This window comes from Zootoca vivipara, chromosome 14 (genome assembly GCF_965207765.1).
Source record: "Zootoca vivipara chromosome 14, rZooViv2.hap1.1, whole genome shotgun sequence".
In the NCBI taxonomy this organism is placed as follows: Eukaryota; Metazoa; Chordata; class Lepidosauria; order Squamata; family Lacertidae; genus Zootoca; species Zootoca vivipara.
The window spans coordinates 31,525,475-31,540,738 of NC_142597.1; positions in this window are offsets into that span (position 1 = coordinate 31,525,475).

The following is a 15,264-nucleotide window of genomic DNA, read 5'->3' on the forward strand; positions in this document are numbered from 1 at the left end:
AGTTCTTTGTAATTTTCTGTGAGACTCTCCTTTCTTGCCATTCAATCTATTGGTTGGGTCCTAATCTCTGGAGCAGCAGAAAACAAGCTTGCTTCATCTTCCATGAAGCAGCCCTTCAGATACTTGAAGATGGCTAGCATATTACCTCTCAGTCTTCTTGTCTCTGAACATCCCAAATTCCCTCAACTGTTCCTCAAAAGGCTTGCTTCGCAGACCCTTGATCATTTTGGTTGCCCTCCTCTGCCCTCCTTCCTGCTTGTCAATATCCTTCTTAAACGGTGGCACCCTGAACTGGACACAGCACTCCAGGTGGGGTCTGACCAAGACAAAATAGAACGGTGCAATGACTTCCCTTGATCAGGACACTAGACTTCTGTGGATGCAGCCTGGAATAGCATTAGCTTCTTTTGCTGCTGCATCACACAGTTGGCTCATGTTAAGCCTGTAGTCTGCTAAGGCCCTTGGGTCCTTTCCCCATGTAGTGCTGTCAAACCAGATGTCCCCTATCTTATATTTGTGTGTCTGGCTATTCCTGCCTAAATGCGGAACTTTACATTTGTTCCTACTGAAATTCATTTTGTTCTTTTTTCATCCAAAGGAGGAGGCCAGCAGGAGGTGGCGCCAGAACAAACGACAGGCAGAACCAACTCATTCCAGATTTGTTTCCATCCTCCTCCTTGCTGAGTCCTACTTGGGCAAAACTGAGATGGAGGAGGAGGAGGAGGATGACCACTAGGCCCACCCCCTGGATTGGTTGTCAGAAGGCAGGCAGATCAGGGCAGGATGAGGACAGACTGAGAATGGGGAGGTGGTGCCCCTTTGCCCTAAGGAACCACCCTCCACTGGGTTTCCTTTCAATGCCTCTTTCGCTCATGGTGTAATTAGGGAGTCATGCCTCCTCATTGCACTGTAGGAGGTAGGACTGAATGACCCTTGGGGTGTCTTCCAACTCTAGAATTCTATTCTTCTTCCACCAGTAGTTTGTGCCAACCCGGGGGGGGGGGGTTGGGGGCAGAAATACTGCATTGCAGGGGGTTGGACTAGATGATTCTTGGGGTCCCTTCCAACTCTATGATTCTATGATGTTAAACAGTACTGCAGCTTCAGCCCCTGTAGGGGGCAGTAGAGGACAAGGCATTGCCGGGTTCTTGGCAGAGAAACATCCGCGGAATTTTCGGGTTCTTCTATTCCCAAAGACCTTGTATTTCTCACTAAACTGCGGAGCCCCGGAGGGCCCTTTGTCAACTTCTCCGCAATGCCTAAGTGCCGTAATCCAATTAACACACAGCTGGAGGTTACTGCCTCGAAAGCGGTTGCTTCAGGCTTTGTTTCTGAAATGGTGGGGTTTGTTGGGCTCAGCTCAGACACACACACCCTTATCCAGTGCCTGAGATCCACTGGAGGCGGCTGCAGTTATGGCACTCAGCACATGCACAGAGACATCTTCTTTCTTGTAATCGGCATGGCATATGGTGGAATTCATCATGCGAAAGGCTGGGCTGGATGAATCCCAAGCCGGAATTAAGATTGCCGGAAGAAATATCAACAACCTCAGATATGCTGATGACACAACCTTGATGGCAGAAAGTGAGGAGGAATTAAAGAACCTTTTAATGAGGGTGAAAGAGGAGAGGGCAAAATATGGTCTGAAGCTCAACATCAAAAAAACTAAGATCATGGCTACTGGTCCCATCACCAAAATAGAAGGGGAAGAAATGGAGGCAGTGAGAGATTTTACTTTCTTGGGTTCCATGGTCACTGCAGATGGTGACAGCAGTCACGAAATTAAAAGACACCTGCTTCTTGGGAGAAATGCAATGACAAACCTAGACAGCATCTTAAAAAGCAGAGACATCACCTTGCCGACAAAGGTCCGTATAGTTAAAGCTATGGTTTTCCCAGTAGTGATGTATGGAAGTGAGAGCTGGACCATAAAGAAGGCTGATCGCCGAAGAATTGATGCTTTTGAATTATGGTGTTGGAGGAGACTCTTGAGAGTCCCATGGACTGCAAGAAGATCAAACCTATCCATTCTGAAGGAAATCAGCCCTGAGTGCTCACTGGAAGGACAGATCGTGAAGCTGAGGCTCCAATACTTTGGCCACCTCATGAGAAGAGAAGACTCCTGAGTCCCTGGAAAAGACCCTGATGTTGGGAAAGATGGAGGGCACAAGGAGAAGGGGACGACAGAGGACGAGATGGTTGGACAGTGTTCTCGAAGCTATGAACATGAGTCTGACCAAACTGCGGGAGGCAGTGGAAGTGCCTGGCGTGCTCTGGTCAATGGGGTCACGACATGACTAAACGACAACATGGTGGAGATATGTGTCTATATTTTATTCCATTTTTTTTTGTTTAAAATATTTGTAGACTGCCTTTCAGGGAATCCTCACAACAATGAGCTCCCTACCCCACCAACCCCAGCCTTACCTCAGGCAGAGAGCTCAGTCGGTAGAGCATGAGACTTAATCCCAGGGTCATGGGTTCAAGTTCCATGCTGAGCAAAAGATTCCTGCGTTGCATTCTATGAACCGCCACCTGCCTATCTTCTTACTTGCAGCCAATCAGGGCTTGTATTTGCCTTTCATTGGCTCTGGTGCTACCTGCTGCTGGGCTCCCTGCCTTCTGTGCTACCTGAGGCACCAGCCACCACTGCAAGGTGGTACGCAAAAATATGTTACAATTATATTAGAACTTCGTTACAGAGAAGGAATCCAAATCAAACCATTGGCCCATCCAGATCAATGTGGTTCACACTGACTGACACCAGTTCTGGGTTCTCATTCAAGGGGAGTTAACCTGGAAATGGCAGCAAAAGAACCCACTGTACCATCATGTAGACCAGGTACCCCCAAACTTCGGACCTCCAGATGTTTTGGACTACAATCCCCATCATCCCTGACCACTGGTCCTCTTAGCTAGGGATCATGGGAGTTGTAGGCCAAAACATCTGGAGGGCTGCAGTTTGGGGGTGCCTGATGTAGACTATTCCCTTTAAATCCCACCTTTTTCTCCATGTAGCTCAAGGTGTCGAGTTGGAAGGGACCCCGATGGCCATCTAGTCCAACCCTCTGCAATGCAGGGAACAGGTTCTGCCCCCTCTCATTTATTCCCCACAACGACCCTGCGTGGTACGTAGGTTAGGCTGAGAGGCAGCGACTGGTCAACAAGGGCATCATTGCTTCATGAGCTCCATGGCCATTTGGGGATTTGAACCCTGGTCTCCCAGGTCCCACGTCCGACACACTAACCACCACACTTAAAATGTGGGTGATGGTATTGCTAAGCTAGACTTCCCTCAAATCATTTTTGCAGACAGCTATACAGACATTCTGCAGCAGCAAATATGCTCTACAGTACTATCCTAATTATTTGGAGAGTCTTATTGTTGCTATCACTGATTTATTATCTACCTTTTATACAATGTTTAAAGGTGTTATACTTTAAGAATAATTAAAAACAGTTAAACCCCCTCCCCCCACCTCTCATATACAGCAAGTACAGTGGTACCTCGGTTTATGAACACAATTGGTTCCGGAAGTCTGTTCATAAACTGAAGCGTTCATAAACTGAAGCGAACTTTTCCATTGAAAGTAATGGAAAGTGGATTAATCCGTTCCAGACGGTCCGCGGAGTAACCGTTCATAAACTGAAGCGAATTTTTCCATTGAAAGTAATGGAAAGTGGATTAATCCGTTCCAGACGGTCCGCGGAGTAACCGTTCATAAACTGAAGCGAACTTTTCCATTGAAAGTAATGGAAAGTGGATTAATCCGTTCCAGACCGGTCCGTGAAGTACTTAAACTGAAGCGTTCATAAACTGAAACATGGGTGTAATTGGTTCCGGAAGTCTGTTCATAAACTGAAGCGTTCATAAACTGAAGCGAACTTTCCCATTAAAAGTAATGGAAAGTGAATTAATCCGTTCCAGATGGGTCCGCGGCGTTCATAAACCGAAAATTCATAAACCGAGGTGTTCATAAACCGAGGTTCCACTGTATACCCTAACAAGCAGACATTTGTGGCAAATACCCAATTATCCAGCTGGGAAAGAAAGACTGACTGTTGGAACAAACAGTGCCTTCAACTGTTTCCAGAATGTGCCACTATGTGTCACACCTTGACGGGAATGCTGTTCCACAGAACAGGGGCAATCACACGTAAGGCCCTGCTCTGAGTTATTACAAGTTACACAAGTGACTGACAAAATTGGGAGGGGGAGAGATCAGAGCAGATTTATTAGTTTCTAGTCATTAGACTCATGTGGGAATGAGTTCCAGAGTTTAACTCTATGCTGCATGTCCCAAATCTCCCAACATTCAGCTTCATTGAATGCCCACAAATTCCAGCATTACAAGAGCTTTTCTCCACCCACAATTTTACAAGCTTCCATCAAGTTGCTTTACCTTTTTTCCATTGACCTTTTCTCTAAACTCCATCCCTTTGACTATTTGGGTGGGCCATTTCTGGAACCTTTTTCAACTCTTCAATATACTTCCCCCCCCCTCTCTCTGGAGAGATTCAGTCCCATCCTTGCAAGCCTTGGCCGGGACTCAGTTTCCTTTTCACTTTATTTTAGTAAAAAAAAAAAGACTTTTTGGACACCCTGGGTAAAAAAAACGGCTGCGAAACTCAGACGGTCCCTCCTTGCGCCTTCTCTCTTTCTCGCCCCCTCCCTCTCAGCTCGTTTCTGACAAATCTTTCCCCGCAGTTACTGGAGCAGAAAGAACGCGCTCAGTGCTGCACGCCGCTTGCTGGAGGCATGTAAAGTCTCGAGTGGTGGATGGCCCAGATAGAGCGGCGGTGCAGCGGAGCGGGCCCGGCAGGTCTCTGTCCGCTGCAGTGCCTGGAACTCCCCGGAGTGGCTGATTTTTGGCGTCCCTGCTCGCCTCTTGGTACAAGAAGCAATTTTATACATGAACGCCTTTGCATAATCCTCGGTTTCGGAGGAGAGGCCCTTTTGCACCCCCTCCGACAGCTGTGCCTCCACTTATCGGAGAGGCTTAATTGCCACGAGAGCAAATATCGCCCGGGGAGCGGCCAGCCTAGGAAGCTTCCCAGGCAGAGACAAATCTTTGGTCCATCTTGCTCAGTAATGTTTGCACTGACCGGCAGCAGATCTCCAGGGTGCTCAGAGGCATTTCCTGTCCTACACAGAGGGGCCAGGGATTGAAGAAGCATCTCCACCCCCATCATTCAGCCCAGATACTGAGGTCCAGCTCTGAGAACCTTCTGGTGGTTCCCTCCCTGTGAGATGTGAGGTTACAGGGAACCAAGCAGAGGGCCTTCTCGGTGGTGGCACCCACCCTGTGAAATACCTTCCCACCAGATGTCAAGGAAATAAACAACTATCTGACTTTTAGAAAACATCTGAAGGCAGACCTGTTTAGGGAAGTTTTTAATGTTTGATGTTTTATCGTGATTTTAATATTCTGATGGTAGCTGCCCAGAGTGGCTGGGGAAACCCAGCCAGATGGGCGGGGTACAAATAAAAATTATTATTATTATTATTATTATTATTATTAAACTTGATCCCTTCTGCCTCTTCTTCACTGTCACCCAGGCCTTCAAACATTTACATGAAACTGCAGAGGGAAGGTGTTTGGAGGCAAACAGCCTGAAGTTAAACTATACCAAGTTGGATAGAATCATATAATCACAGAGTTAGAAGGGACCCCCGAGGGTTATCTAATCCAATGCCCCGCCAAGCAATTGACAAAGTATGCGAGTCCATGCACAACCCTATACATGTCTACTCAGAAGTAAGTCCCATTATGTAGAGTAGGCCTCATCTCATCTGTAGGTGTGTCTAGGATTGCATCTGTAAACAACACATTCCTAGGGAGGTCTACTCAGAAGTAAGCCCTTTTGCCTCTGGCTCAATGCCCAGCAGGATCGCAGCCTAAGTGTGGTTTCCCAGGTTGGCAGCTATTTTTGGAGCTAATGGAGTCCCTAATTCGGCATTCAAACAGCTAACAGCTTAATGATTTTGAAAAGAGCCTTAGGAAGGCCCCTGGAGTGGAGAGTCCATCAAGGAATATCTAATGGGTCCTTTGGAGCCACAGCTTCATATGGCAAGATAATAAGGAGCAGAAGGCAAGGAGGGGAGGGGAGGGAAATGCCTGGCCGTAAACAGCCAACCTCTTCCTCATGACTTTAAAACTTGATGCGGGTAGGGAAAGAGCAGTTCAAGTCATTGCAACATGTAACATACAGGTGAAACTCAGAAAATTAGAATATCGTCGAAAAGTGCATTTATTTCAGTAATGCAACTTATTATTATTTTTCTTTTTCTTTTAATTTTTACAAATGCTTTATTTTGGAAATTCCACAGTAATAAAACAAATAGTTACAATAATACAATATTAAACAAAAATAAACATCGCTATTACATTTCATTAATTACATTCCATTTACAATTGACCCGCCTAAGGACAAATAATTACAATTACAACAAATAAAGGCTTGACATCTCTTGCTTTGCATGTCATGCATCTATCTCATATATTGGTTTTCCCTTTTAAGTTGCATTACTGAAATAAATGCACTTTTCGACGATATTTTCCGAGTTTCACCTGTATAATTCAATTTTAAAATTAGGAATCTACAAGTGCAACCTCATTTAAATATCTGTAGGATAAAGCCTTAGGGGATAGTAACACCGGGATCAGACTGAGTCAGTCCAAAGGCCAAGCAGAACAGCTCTGTCTTGCAGGCCCTACGCAAAGATGACAACTCCCGCTGGACCCTAGTCTCCTGAGAGAGAGCGTTCCACCAGGTTGGGGCTAGTACTGAGAAGGCCCTGGTTCTGGTCGAGGCCAGTCTAACCACCTTGTGACTCGGGATCTCCAGTATGTTATTATTTGTGGACCTTAATGTCCTCTGTGGGGCATACTGGGAGAGGCGGAGATCTTCTAACAACTCTCAATGCCCTTAGCAAACTACAGCTCCCAAAATTCTTTTGGGAAAGCCATAACAGTTTAAAGTGGTATGATATGCAGTGTGGATGTAGCCTCAGTTTGCTTTCAGCCTCTGTTGGATCACGTTGCTCCGCTGGAGCTCTCCATGGTCCTGAACTCCCCGAGCTGCCTTGCCCCATGCACAGTGTGGATGTGGCTTAAGTTGGATGCAATCCCTCATTCCACATGGCTCACAAGCAAGGAAGGGTTGACATGCCTGGCTCAAAGAGGTTAATAAAATAAATCTAGTAGACAGTTTTAGGGATGCTTTTATATTTGAATGAGAGTATGCAGATTAAGTCACAACTATTCCTTTGTGTTTTGTTTTTCCCGCTTGTAAAAGTAATGCGGTGCTCTAGGATGGATTCTGGTTCCCCCCCCCCATTTTCTCCTTGCTTCATAACCCGAGGCTTCGATGAGCAGAAGTGGCAACCCAGTGACCTAGAATCTGTGTGCGGGGGGAGGGAGGAGGAGGAAAAGATTCTGCAAAATAAGGGTGAGGAGAGAAGAACAGGAACACCAGCGTGTCTGCCGGCCTTGCTGCGTGGAGGTGCCGAGTTGCTGGCCCAGGGGCCCGATCCACCACACACTTTTTTCCATGCAGGAGCTCAAGGGGAGAGACAGTTTGGTGTAGTGGTTAGACAGTTGGACTAGGACCTGGGAGAGACCAGGGTTTAAATCCCTGCTCAGCCTTGGGGCCAGTCCTGGCCTCTTAGCCTTGCCTACCTCTCAGGGTTGTTGTGGGAAATAAATGAGGAGGGGGAAGAACCACACGTGCTACCTTGAGCTCCGCAGAGAAAAAGCTGGAATAGAAATGCAACGAATAAATCAATAAATGACTAGGCAGAGGAACAGCAGCAACCCCGCAGCCGAAGGGGGTTTGCATCTGGTGTAACTTTACGCCAGCTTAAGTCAAATTGGATTGCTTGGGGTTGCAGCCTAACTGAGGTCCAGTAATCACAATGGGCCTACTCTGAGTAGGGCTTGGTTGACGACAACCCTATCACCTAAACAGCTGATTTGGATCTGAATTCTCGGAATGTAGTCTTGCATCAATGAATCCTTAAGACGAATCAGTCAAAAAACCTTGGCATCAATTCAAAAGGGGCTCCCAGTTAGCTGAGTGGCAGGTCTCTCCCCCCCCTTAAACATTAATTATTTTAAACCCATAATTAGAAAAATGAGGGTTGGCAGGAGCCACTTCCTTCTCCAGATCTTGTAGGGGAGAGTTTGCTCCATTATGCCCATGCTGATGTTCTAAAAAGCAAAGGGAAAAAGAGAAATGAATGCATTTTCCTTCAGAATGATTGTTTTCTTTATTTGCAGATTCATGCAGATTTAACTGATTAATGAAGGCATTCAAACGCATACAATGAATTGACTCAGACCGGGCGACAGTTTTGAATCCTGATCTACAAAAAGTTCTAGAACTGTAGAGTTGGAAAGGCACCCCAGGGGTCATCTAGTCCAACCCCCTGAAACTCAGGAACCACAGCTAAAGAATTCCTAATGAATAGCCATCCAACTTCTGTCTAAAACCTCACAGTGGCAGAGACTCCATCGCCTTCTGAGGTAGACAGTTCCATGCAGCAAGACAGGATTTTTTTTAAAAAAAGAAATCCCAGCTGATACCTCAATTGAATTGATTTTTATATAGACATTGTTGTTTTAAATGGCATATATATGTGATCGTTTTTTTATATATATGCAAAGGTTTAAACCTCTTTTATATATGCAATAGCGCTCTGTATGCCTTCATTGTATTGTAAAATGTTTTGGGGTGCCTCTGGGGAAACGATATCACAATAAGGAATCACAATGATGCCTCTCCAGCGATGCTGCTCTGCGTATCCCATTGAACTCCGCGACGCTTGGTTCCAGGAAGCCATCTCTGGATTGCATTGTGCAAAAATTCAGTTTCCTCTTGCTCCCAGCTGCACAGGAGCCCATTCTGATACCCCAGCCACCCCCAGACTCAAGCCCCCTGCTTTGATCCTCCCCTTCCCACATTTGATTTCCTGCCAGGGCTTCCCAGCAATGAATTATTTAATCTCCTTAATGTGCGCTGGGAACTTCGGCGCTGCGGCTCGTGCCCTCTCTCAGTGGCTCAGGTTCCGCCTTGGCACGGCCGGCCCTTGTCGGTAACCGATCTCCGCCGAGGAGAATCCTCCAAAGGCCTTTCGGAGCCTGGTGAGCTCAGCGCCGTCTGCCTGTGACCTTCCTCAGGACTAGTGTCTTGTGTCCCTCCTGGGGACGCAAGCCGGTTTCACGATACAGTAGGGAAGAGAAACGGAGATCCCACCCAGGTCCCTTCAGAGGAGCTGTTGCCAGATAATAATGAGGGGGAGAGAGAGAAAAGAAAACCCTTTTCGAGGCATTTTATGGAAATTATCTTGTCACCTTTATGGCAGCCATGTAAGGCAGGCATCCCCAAACTGCGGCCCTCCAGATGTTTTGGCCTACAACTCCCATGATCCCTAGCTAACAGGACCAGTGGTCAGGGAAGATGGGAATTGTAGTCCAAAACATCTGGAGGGCCGAAGTTTGGGGATGCCTGATGTAAGGCAAATCAGCTCTTCTGACAGTAAGGAAGGGACTACCTTGGAAGGTGCTGAGTTCTCTAGCATTGGAAGATTTGGGACAGAGGTTGGATGGCCACCCACCAGGTATTCTTTAGCTGAGTTACCTGTGGGAATGTTAAGGATTGTAGGAAAGGATATATTGAATAAGTATTGTCCTTCCTTCACTCACGCTAGTGAGTGATATAGCAGAGAAGATTCCCCTCGATATAGCAGGAAGCTAGTTTGCAGATTTGTTTGAATCTCTTTGGTTAAGTAACCCAATCTGGCTTCCCCAGATGGATTATTCCTGGTGTCCCCCTTTATCCCTCTTAAAAGAATAAAGGCACCATAGTCTTTCCTTAAAAGTAACCAGAAGTTTACTCACATTTCAGTTCACGATTTGACCCCTGAAAGGCAAACTTTAACTAGTACGGTAGCTACATAGCAAACTGTGAGTTCATCTCATACGGAGCTTGAGCTCATGCGCTGCTGGCTGAGAGCCAGCAGACAGCAAAATTACATTAAGAGAACAAAATGGCTGCAGGAGAGCAGCAAGCAAGGGATCAGCAAGAGAGAGCCAAGAGAGAGAAAATGGCTGCGTGACTCGGCTCTTTTATGGAGTCAGCCAGGGCCACGTCCATCTCCCAGATCACATGCTGGAGGAGGATGCTCCAGCTCCAGACCAGTGGAAGTTACACTGACTGGAGCAACATCCCTCTGATTGTGCCCACTCTAGATAAATAAGGAATGTTGCATTTGACTGTCCCAATGGATTACACCCCACATTTCTTGCATTGCAGGGGGTTGGACTAGATGATACCTAGGGGTCCCTCCCAGCTCTCTATTCTGATTTCTTCCCTCATATCACAGATAGGAAAACTGGGTCTGAGAGTGTGGATTGATCCAGGACACCGAGAGCATTCATGACAGAACCCAAAGATGTCTTGATTTGTGGCTCAGTCTCTTCACCACTGTTGGGCCAGAGATGAGAATGTTGGGGAGTTCTGGATTCCTTTAAAATGGGATGAGTTTTCCAGCAATGTGTTTCTGGTGCCCTCTCCCTGAAGAGTGGGGAAGTCAGGGCTGTCCCCGATGGGGGGGGGGGCTTGTTTGAAGGAAAGAGCATCAATATCTTGTACTTACGGCACCCCATAAACAGTACGGTAATGGCAAATTCAGAAGGCCAGGGCCTCTCTATGGTAGTCACAGCAACATTGCCTTCTAAGACGATACCTTGGTTGTTGAACACTTCGGAAGCCAAACGTTTCGGTTGTTGAACGCTGAAAACCTGGAAGTGAATACTTCTGTTTTCAAACGCACCTTGGAAGTCAAACGGCAATCTAGTTATGAGATGGCAGTAAATGCCCAGTGGCGTGCATGGAACTTGCAGAACTGTGGAACTCCCTCCCACAGGAGGCCGAGACGGCCACCAGCTTGGATGGCTTTAAAAGAGGATATGACAAAATCACGGAGGGGAGGGCTGCTAGCCGTTACGGCTTATGTTCTGCCTCCAATATCAGAGGCAGCAATGCCTCTGGATACAACTTGCTGGGAACCGCAGGAGGGGAGACGGCTCTTGTGCTCAGATCCTGCTTCTGGTTGGCCGCTGTGGGAACAGGATGCTGGCCTCTATGGGCCACTGGCCTGATCCAGCAGGCTCTTCTGATGTTCTTACAACCCTGCTGTCCAACAGAAGGGCCCCCGATATCTGCCACCCGAGACTGTTGTCTCACTCTGCCCAACGGTAGAGTTGGCCACGTACTGTTCACTTCTGATTTGGGCTGGTCAACTCTGGGAAGGCTCTGAAGGTAACAAGCCAAGCCCAGTTCCACAAGAGAGGCCTCTCCCCGTTCCACAGGACGCAGTGGAGCATCATCTGCATGCCTTAGCCGTCTCTTTGCCGTGTGAGCAATTCCCGGCCTAAATAAATGATAAACTTTGGAACAATTATAGACCACTCACCGAGGAAGATTTAGCAGAGGAACGAGAGGCAAGTGCTCCTCGGCTTCTCCCTTTAATGCATTCAATAAAAGTTTATTAAGATATTAACGGCTTATTAAAGAGGAAAGCACCGGTGAGCATAATGGAAGGTGCCTGAGGCTGTGAGGTGGCCGGACTGAGAGGCAGTTCCCGTTAACGGCATGGCGGGAGCGCTTGAAAGCAAACTTGGCAGAGAGGAATGAAGGAGGCGGTTTGGGGAGTGTGGTCTTCTGTTTGCCTGAGGGTGCAGAGTAGGGTCTGAATTCGTGCCCGAGACAGTGAAGTAGCAATTCTGGGAAGAGGGGTGGGCCTTTTATTTTTTTGTAGCTGGAAAGTAACTTGCCGTTCCAACCTTGTTTTGCACAGTGCATCAAACTGGAGAGAGAGAGAGAGAGAAAATGAGAGAGAGAGTCCGGTTTCTGGTTTGGAGAAATCTATCTATGGGTCAAATAGAGAGGCTTGAAGTGAGGGGTTTAGCCTGGGAAGAAGGGGTTTGACTGGAGAGAGGGGGTGGCATGAGGACAGTCCAGGGGGCCAGTTAGCCCTAGGGGACTGCATTGACACTTGGGGCTAGAGAAAGTCCTGACAATGACTCACAGACCAATATCAGGGATTCACGGGTTCAGAAGGTTTTCTATTAATATACTGATTTTTTAACACGGATGCCTTCTGTCGCTCTCAGCTTCGTGACACGCTGATGATTCATAGGTACCATTTTTCAGACCGTCGTAGCTGGTCACTTTTATACCTCAGACAGATTTTAAGGTGCTCCTTTTACGGAGCATATTGCTGTCGCTGGGTCCCCCTTCCCCCCTTTTCTTATATTTGTTAAAATGACATTTTAAAAAATAAAAGAACAGAAAACGCTCTCCTCCCTACTTTATCACCCTGGACATTTATTGCTGTTTATATCTTCTCACCTGTCACAGCCTGTATCTGTCTAATGCATTTTTTTATTTATTTTTATGATTACCTTGCAAAAACGGCCTGAGGCTGATGTATGTTAAACACAGGACAGGAAGTGGTCTCTAGATTATGGCTTCTCTCTGGCTCCGACCCCCCCCCCCCAATTTCATTTTCAGCCTAGGAAAATAGTGCCTGGTGGAATTCAAACAAATAACAATATGCTGCATTGTGATCAGGTGTGGGGACCCTGTGGCCCTCCAGAAGTGGTTGAATTACAACTCCCAGCAGCCACCAGGACCCAGCCCCCCCCACTGCTTCAGGTTTCCTTGATATCACAATCTGCCTTTACCGTTTCTGTGCTTGTTGCCTTCTGATAGCATATGAAAGGTGCGACGAATGTCTTTATTACTAAAATGTGACACAGGAATCCAGAGGTGAAGCCACCCCCTCTCTTCTCCCGCAGCCTCCAAATAAACCCCTTTATTCTTGTGGGTTTATAAATAAAGAGACTCTCCTTCCAGCTCACGTGGCCTGGTATCAAAGAAAAACTCTAGGCTGTTTGATAGAATAACCTCCTGCCACCAGAAAAGGATCTCTCTCTCGGCTTGATTCCCTCTACTGTAAAAGTTTGCCCTTTCCACGCTGGCAACTTGTTGACACCCCAAGTTATCTTTCTAAGCCTCCTCAGTGTTACTCTAAGACACAAACTTTCACCTCTTTTCCTGAGGTAAGTTTTGTCCTCTAATGAGTTACCACTTCTGTGAGTCCCGATACCTTGCTGGAAAAATAATGACGATACTTCTTGGCACAAAAGAGAAGAATGTTATTAACCTTAGAACAGAATTGTTTCTTTAATGTTTCATGTGTTTATAAGCTACGTTTCGGTTGTAGATAATCTCTGTCAAACATTTAACATCGAGCCTTCCTGAACCTCATCTAGATCCCCACTATCCTGGCCTCTCAACTTTCTTTTTCACACCTACCCACTCCCTCTCTCTCTCCTCAACTGACAAAACCGCTGCTCCCTTTTAAACTGGGAACAGTCCCGCCCCCACCAGAACGTTATGTCAGTCAGGCTGGAGGTGGATTAACTCTTTTCCAGCCAGGTAGGAATACATATTTCAAAACCGTGTCAATCCGTTACAAAAGGCAGTGAAGCCTGGGAGGGGCACAGACATATATTCCTGACACCCTCGTGGGGCACCAGAAAGGGGTAAAACCTGAGCTGAGGGCCAGATGGAGTGTTCCAGGGGGCCACATTCGGCCCACAGACTTGCGTTTCCTTCTCCTTGATCTACAGCAGTGGCTCCCAAAACTTTTTGTGCCACTGTCCGCTTGGTTTGATGAACTCATCCCCAGTGCCCCCTATGAAAAGTATTATTTAAAACAGCAGTTTACTATTTGCTGAGGAAGATAATAAAACAATAAAACCCCCAGTAACAGTTAAGTGCGCACTTATTCAAAATCCAGTTGGAAGTATTTTGTTTAATTAACTCACCAACATGGTTATGAACTTGATCCAGTGAGACTGTCTTTTCAAAGTCTGATTGTCATTTATACCTCCAGCGCCAATAATAATAATAATAATAATAATAATAATAATAATAATAATAATATATTTATACCCCACCCATCTCTTATACACCCTTGCCTCTTAGTGCCCTGTAGGGGGCGCTACCACCCACTTTGGGAAGCTGTGCTCTATCTTTCTCCTATTGGTATCGCTATTTTGGCTTCCATCATCTTTAGGACTCTCATAGTCCTTTCCAACACTGCAATTCTATTATTCTATCATCATCAGTTTATCTGGGCTCGAGATATCACATGAAGAACCACAACAGATTTTTTAAAAGTATCGTATTAGGAACACTTGATTCTGCTAACATTGATGTGAGGCCTACAGTCACAGACAGGTGAAACTCAGGAGATTTGACTATCGTCGAAAAGTGCATTTATTTCAGCAACACAACTTATTATTTTTTCTTTTTCTTTTAAGTTTTACAAATGCTTTCTTTTGGAAATTCTGCAGTAATAAAACAATTACAATAATACAAAAATGAACATCGCTATTACATTTCATTAATTACGTTCCATTTATAATTGACCCGCCTAACGCTTTAGTTTATGAACGCTTCAGTTTAAGTACTCCGTGGACCGTCTGGAACAGATTAATCCACTTTCCATTACTTTCAATGGGAAAGTTCGCTTCAGTTTATGAACGCTTCAGTTTATGAACAGACTTCCGGAACCAATTGTGTTCATAAACTGAGGTACCACTGTATTTGCAATAACCTTTCTCTGTTTTTGGAAACTCACGTATTGGAACAAGAGACATTGGCATTGAATATACAGTGGTATCTCTGGTTAAGTACCTAATCTGTTCCAGGGTGCCGTTTGCACCCCGAAAAGTACTTAACCCGAGCAGTGCTTTAGCGCATGCGCGAAGCGTGAATAGAGTGCTTCTAGAGTAAACACTTCTGGGACCGCCGAGTATGCAAGCTGAAAGTACGCAACCCACAACGTACTCAACCCGAGGTATGACTGTATACATATATACGGTAGATCTCCATCCTATATAGCCCTTGAGCAGGAGTGACAACCTAAGGCCCGGGGGCCGGATCCGGCCCAATCGCCTTCTCAATCCGGCCCGCGGATGGTCCAGGAATCAGCGTGTTTTCACATGAGTAGAATGTGTCCTTTTATTTAAATTGCATCTCTGGGTTATTTGTGGGGCATAGGAATTCGTTCATCCTCCCCACCCCCACCCCCCAAAATATAGTCTGGCCCACCACATGGTCTGAGGGACGGTGGACCGGCCCACGGCTGAAAAAGGTTGCTGACCCCTGCCCTTGAGTCTT